The following is a 7467-nucleotide window of genomic DNA, read 5'->3' as shown; positions in this document are numbered from 1 at the left end:
TTCCGAAATCAAGTTTTTACTAAACTCCATACAGCCGGGCTGGTTTTACGATAGGTGAACCTCTATTTGAATATCTTAGTTCTATCAGTGATGATATCAACTCAGAGTGTGGTTAGATTGTTTTCTCCATCAGTATTTAGCTGTATTAACCTGTGTCAATTCGTAGCTGAACATTATAAGATTCGTCGTCATTTCATCAATACGTGGCAGTATCTATTTGCGGTTTTATTAAGTTGTTTAACCGTTGTTGGTTTTTTTTTCATCTGTGACTTTATCCGATAATGTTTTTTACTGTTTCTAAAAAAATCTAAAAACATGTTTATAATGAACAAGTTCGTTCTATACTACTGCATTTCGGATCAAAATCCACTTTACTCCTTACATCCTGGTTTTCCCTGTATACATAATACAATACTGGACTATAAGCTAGAAGTATTCAGTAGCCCGCATGCAAAATATATATTGTAAGTCAGAACCAAGATGGTCTCTTAGTTATATTGCTTTCTTGATAAAGGTAAAACAGCCCCTGAATGTTACCACTCTATATGAAGAAAGCTTAGCCCATCATGAAATATACAATAAAAAGTCATTACATCATCCTTATCAAACGTAGGGGTAGTGTATAGTATCGCTCTAAATGAAACTATTAGTTGGTGTTGTTGGGATGGAGATATATGCCAATGACTTAATGGATATTATCACAGCATAACATTTTAGCAATGTATACTGGAATTCAAATTTAAATCCTCAATATCAGCCTTTTTTGCGCAGCCCGATTGTGATATTGGCAAACGTTTAGATTATCTAAATGGAAAGGCGTTATCATAACTGACAGTTTTATGGAGAAGATAAAATTTCATGCCAGTAAACGAGAAAAAAACCGTGGTAATTATTTTATGACCGATTTCTTTGTATCAATGTCATAATAATATCGATGTCATAATAATATCGATGTCATACTAATATCAATGTCATACTAATATCAATGTCATACTAATATCAATGTCATACTAATATCGATGTCATACTAATATCGATGTCATACTAATATCAATGTCATACTAATATCGATGTCATACTAATATCAATGTCATACTAATATCAATGTCATAATAATATCGATGTCATACTAATATCATGTCATATAATATCGATGTCATACTAATATCATGTCAATACAGTCATACTACTAATATCAATATCATGTCATATAATATCATGTCATACTAATATCGATGTCATACTAAATATCGATTCATATAATACGATGTCATATAATATCATGTCATACTAATATCAGTCATATATTCATGTCAATATATCGATGTGTCATATAATATCATGTCATACTATATCATGTCATATATATGTCATATAATATCATGTCATAATAATATCAATGTCATATAATATCGATGTCATACTAATATCAATGTCATACTAATATCAATGTCATACTAATATCAATGTCATACTAATATCAATGTCATACTAATATCAATGTCATACTAATATCAATGTCATACAATATCGATGTCATACTAATATCGATGTCATATACAATGTCATACTAATATCATATGTCATACATAATAATCAATGTCATAATAATATCGATGTCATACTAATATCGATGTCATATAATATCGATGTCATATAATATCGATGTCATAATAATATCAATGTCATAATAATATCGATATCATACTAATATCAATGTCATAATAATATCGATGTCATACTAATATCGATGTCATACTAATATCGATGTCATAATAATATCAATGTCATAATAATATCGATGTCATACTAATATCGATGTCATACTAATATCGATGTCATATTCCGATTAAGAAGCTGCATTTTATGTTGGTTTTAATGTCTTAATGTTACGTATGTGCTTGGTTATGATTTGCTGAGACATACACAACACTTCGTTTTCTAAATTGCATTGGTATCGAGACATTGGGGATAAAAACAACGGATTCTATTATGTAAACTCCCATTAAAATTCCATTTACTGATGTTGAACAGTCACCGTCCCCTAAGTCCCAATCCTTCTTCATAACCATATATAACCGATTACGTACATATCAATGTTTATTATATGACTGGTGCTTTTGCTGTATTTTGATTGGTCAATACGTTTCTCAGAAATATTCATCAACTGCGATATCAACCCCGAAATCGGCGGCAAAAAGCACGCGAGGTTACTGGACTCAGTCCAGATACCTCTCGCGAGTACAGTAACCTGTGTCAAAAATAGATCGAGGAAAACTCCCTTGAAATGTGACGTCATAATCACTTTTGACGTCAATTCGTACCCAAATATAGCGTAACAGGAGTTTCCCTCATTCAATGACGTCGGGATAATCTATTGTGACGTCAATATTATAGTCGGCAACATATATGGCGGAAGGCAGCAAGTTTACTGCGATCAACGGTGACAACTGCAAACTTCAATTTATGGAAAACGTTCAAGAATGCCAGACGGGCTGCAGTTGATACAATATTCCAGTTTTACCAGTCTAAACCGTTAGCAAGCATTTGGATATTTACCATATACTACATGTAATTGCTTTTGTAAACAGAAAGTTTGCAAATATCATCTTGTTTTTTTGTAGATTTTAAAGTCTTTTTGAAGAGCCGGGTTAATATCATGTAAGTTTCATATGATAAAACAGTTATCGACCTATTTTCAGGTGGATACGGTGAGTTATCAACCCTCGAAAATGATATAACCCTCGGCCTCCGGCCTCGGGATATATAACTTACTCGGGTTAATAACTCACCGTATCCACCTGAAAATAGGTCGATAATTGTATAATATATGTGGCAATGTAATTGCTGCAGCTTGAGCCTATTGCATGGGCCTGTCAGTCACAGAGCTGGTAAAATGTCCTCTCAGAGGAGTTCAGCTCTTTGTCTTAACTGAAAATACCATTGATTTACAAGTACATAGTACATTGAGATTAATTGGAATCCAACAGGAAGGTGAAATAACAATTATACATAAAACATGAAACGTCCGTGTTTACAGAACGTCTTCAATTTCTTTTATTACTAAATGTTCGCCTTTTAAACCATACATTTGATTTTGTGGACAGAAAAAAAACTTAATAATGTATGTCACACATTGGGTATATTGAACACTTGTCTAACGTTATATTGTCTTTTGAATTTCGTCCTATTCAGAGCAGTCATGTACTCGATAATGTCTTAGTAAATGCATATGAATAATTCACCAGGTCCTATTTTTATCATAAGTTATTAGCTGATTATAAGACTGGGTCATCTCTAAATTCTTTGAAACATAGCCTAGATCAATAAGACATATATTTGGGAACAAATATTTGAATCTTAATAACATTAAAGACTTGTATAATTCTAGAGAGTGGCGACGGTCAATCAAGATAATTCAAACATATCATATAAGTAAGATAATTGGCACCTGTCAGCAAAACTATTAGTATGTTCAAACATCCTTTAACTATAAGTATTTCTTTTAATAAATGTTAGTTAAAAAATCACTTCAGGAAATAAGTGAACTCACAACATTTGTTCCGACATTCCAGCGAGTTAGCGGGAACAGCGTGTAGAACATTTATTTATCTAGTGTGTGGTCCATCTGGAAGCTGATCATGCCCATGACTAGTATACTCAATATGGCTACAAACTGCCAAACCTTAGTGTAGTGTTGTTCTTACAATCACGAACAAGACTTCAGGTGAAACAAACGTGAACAAAGGTGAGGTGTTGTAACTTGTGCCAGACTATCACGGTGCGCCTGGACCTGAACACATGCTTTCGACACAATATATTCAAATATAAGACTGATAGAAGAGCATGCATGGAGACAGAGAGCTGTTTTAAATCGGTAAGTTGAGATGCAGAGATTAATTTTTAAGATGTTTTTCCATCCCATGAAAAGATAACTAAAAATAGGCTGCTTTGGTGTACCTGTACACTAGCACTATCATTTTATAGTTTAGCTTTGGTGTACTTTTACACTAGCACTAGCAGTTTATAGTTTAGACATCAAATATAATGCTCGTTATACTTTGTAAAAAGATTGGTCATTATAAGTCGGACAGCTTGGTTAGTAGTACCTAGCTTGTAGTTCATCCCACCAGGCGGGATTATACAGGAAGGCTTGTTAGTATATGGATTTCTTAGTCATTGGATTCATGGAAACTGACTTCTCAGAGAGCATCTGTTGAAGAAAGGTGAGTTGTGAATATAGGAAAATATCAAAAAAAACTTTTTTAGTCATAAATTATCCTCAGCTGTTGTTTCTAATTTCGTAAATACTGCAACTCGCTGTAAAAATAGAAAATCTAGCTTCAATTAACATGATACAAGCTGACATTTTTTTTCGAAATCATTAAACAATATTGTTTCAATATGTATTATTAGGGTTGCTTATCATATCGGTATGTTATTCTTTTAATCGTCTTTTTCTTCGATAGATATAATATATTAACACTCCGTACAAATGATATTCGATCATAACGTCTTACATTAGTTATACCTATCTTATCATTTGTTTAAACTTCCATTCAATATTTTGACATTACATATATCTTACAGTGAACATTGGAACAAGTGTCAGAAACACCTGTCTATCATCGTATACTTTACAGTAGACTTTGGCACATGTTAACACTATTCCAACACCATCGCTCACCTGCATTAATATTCAATATTCATACATTTTATTATATCTTATAAAAAATATAAATTCAAATTGTTTTATTGCATTAAGTTGTTCAAATCATTTGCATATTTTCCATATCATGCAGATAGAGATGGCATACCTACCGAACAGAGCAATCGTTACAAAAGCAGTGGTATTGTAAACATATACAGTACCAGTGGTTTAATTCTTCCACATGTGTAGTAGTACTTACACTCGTTACAAAAGCAGTGGTATTGTAAACATATACAGTACCAATGGTTTAATTCTTCCACATGTGTAGTAGTACTTACACTCGTTACAAAAGCAGTGGTATTGTAAACATATACAGTACCGATGGTTTAATTCTTCCACGTGTGTAGTTGTACTTACACTCGTTACAAAAGCAGTGGTATTGTAAACATATACAGTACCGATGGTTTAATTCTTCCACATGTGTAGTTGTACTTACACTCGTTACAAAAGCAGTGGTATTGTAAACATATACAGTACCAATGGTTTAATTCTTCCACATGTGTAGTAGTACTTACACTTGTTACAAAAGCAGTGGTATTGTAAACATATACAGTACCAATGGTTTAATTCTTCCACATGTGTAGTTGTACTTACACTCGTTACAAAAGCAGTGGTATTGTAAACATATACAGTACCAATGGTTTAAATCTTCCACATGTGTAGTTGTACTTACACTCGTTACAAAAGCAGTGGTATTGTAAACATATACAGTACCAATGTTTTAATTCTTCCACATGTGTAGTTGTACTTACACTCGTTACAAAAGCAGTGATATTGTAAACATATACAGTACCAATGGTTTAAATCTTCCACATGTGTAGTAGTACTTACACGTTTGATTAGATAAAATACATGTTTTTTATTCGTTATTTGGGAATACTTATGTTAACATGATTCCATCTCTAGTATCACATAGAGTGTCACAATGTTTTTTACAATAACCTCATTTGTGTATTTTCTAATACAGTATGATTTTTTGATTAAAATGCACTTTGTCAAATCACTTGTAAAACGCTTTACCAGGTTAAGATATAAAAATAGACGAAACCTCGTGACGTCTTATATCATTAGTTCTTTGCTTGATCGATAGAAACATATTTGAAGAGGATTTTGTATGCTGTTTTACTAGACAATACTAAAACCAAACCTACAAATCGGATTAAACACATGATTAGATTTCTATATAGTTACTAAAATAATTATATTCAGTGATCAAAATATCGTTATTAGAATTCGTTATTTAACCAGTATTTTATCAAACGGTATTTTAAGATACAGAAAATTGGAAATGGTCCAATTAAGTAAATTGCGCTTGGATTTTTAACTTGTTATTTGTTTTTAATGAATTCAAACTGTATTTTTTTAATTAAAATGTATTCTAAATGTTCAAGAAATAGTAATTATTACAGCTTCAGATAGATAAACCAAGAAGGTGTCTGGTCGGTCAATCCCAATCTTACCGAACATCCGGTATCAAAGTTAAATGAAGCATGAAGGGTGCAGCTTTGGGTGTCCGGCATTTCTAGAAATACCATAATATTTCCAGAAATGATAACAAACCATAAAACGATACATTGCTACAATTAGTAAATTCATGCGGTAGGAAGTCATGAATTCCAATGAATATTGAACATAAAAATAAAGAAAACAAAACAAAAACAAACTGTAGATTTGACAGCTGCGTTTATATCTTAAACTATATCTATTTATCTGCGTGTATATCCATATCCCTTACTCTATGTTCTAGATACAGTAAACCATTCCATAAACACGCTAATTGCATATAATTGTTTTATTGCATTAAGTAAATTTAAGTTATTTTGAACGTTTTCTGTTAATATTTGAGTCATTGTAACGTCTAATTATAGATAGGATTATCACAGGTAGACATCTATCGTGAATACACAGCCTTAATATAGTCAGTTTGACTATTAGAATAGTAAATACATTAACACCAACAATGACCAACTGAACGCTGTACATGACTCACAATTAGTTAGCATGCGATCTGGAGTCCCCAAATAATCACCGAGTAAGGAATCGGGAAGATGATTGGTTAGATCCAACTCTAACCTCTATCGCCTACAGAGGAGGTAACTGAAGGTCAGTGTCCTCAAACCTGGTAATTACACCCTACCAATACTCCTCCGAGTGGAGACATTTGACCCGGGATAGCCTGCTTAACTAGGTGATAGAATGGGTATTCATAATGATCCCTAGAATTAACTCGTTCTTGTATCCATCGTCATGTTCAGGTGATGATTGATACTGAGGTTTTGTTATCGGTATGAAAAGATTCATAGTACATTCTGTTCCAATAATATAACACCTCAAGGAATAGTTGATGTCTGTATTTTAACATCGCTTTTTTAGTCACATGATTATTCTAACCGTGATTTTTTATCTTGTTGGTACTTTTTAAATGAAATAAAATTGTTTCAACACAGAAGAACGCTTACTATAATTTAAAATTTAAAATGAAAAGAAAACAAAATATTAGCAACCTCAAAACAGTAAGTATTTGACTTTTTCTGTGTTGAATGATATCTTGAATAATCATAAACATCAAAGATGATCTCAAATAATGGATTACAGTGTTATTTATAATAGTTCTATTTTAATATAACGAACACCTTATTGAATAATTCCAAGCTTCCGCCTAAATCACGGAATAAGATCAGAGTAACTCTTGGTTTCTGTGTATGTTAATTTAACTATAAATTATACAGTTAACAAAATAGTTTACCGTCAATTTT

The 7467-nt window shown here is 32.2% G+C and overlaps 1 protein-coding gene across 1 annotated transcript in view; it reads left to right on the top strand.

Annotated features, from left to right (window-relative positions):
- The first annotated feature begins 4115 nt into the window (after positions 1–4115).
- Positions 4116–7467, top strand: part of LOC138319188 (neuroglobin-like) — a 62789-nt gene continuing 59437 nt past the window's right edge. The window contains exon 1 of the mRNA XM_069262163.1: positions 4116–4226. The gene's annotated coding sequence lies outside the window, so the exon portion shown is untranslated. The remainder of the gene's footprint in view (positions 4227–7467) is intronic.

Source organism: Argopecten irradians, chromosome 3 (assembly GCF_041381155.1).
Source record: "Argopecten irradians isolate NY chromosome 3, Ai_NY, whole genome shotgun sequence".
In the NCBI taxonomy this organism is placed as follows: Eukaryota; Metazoa; Mollusca; class Bivalvia; order Pectinida; family Pectinidae; genus Argopecten; species Argopecten irradians.
This window is presented reverse-complemented; position numbering and strand designations above follow the sequence as displayed.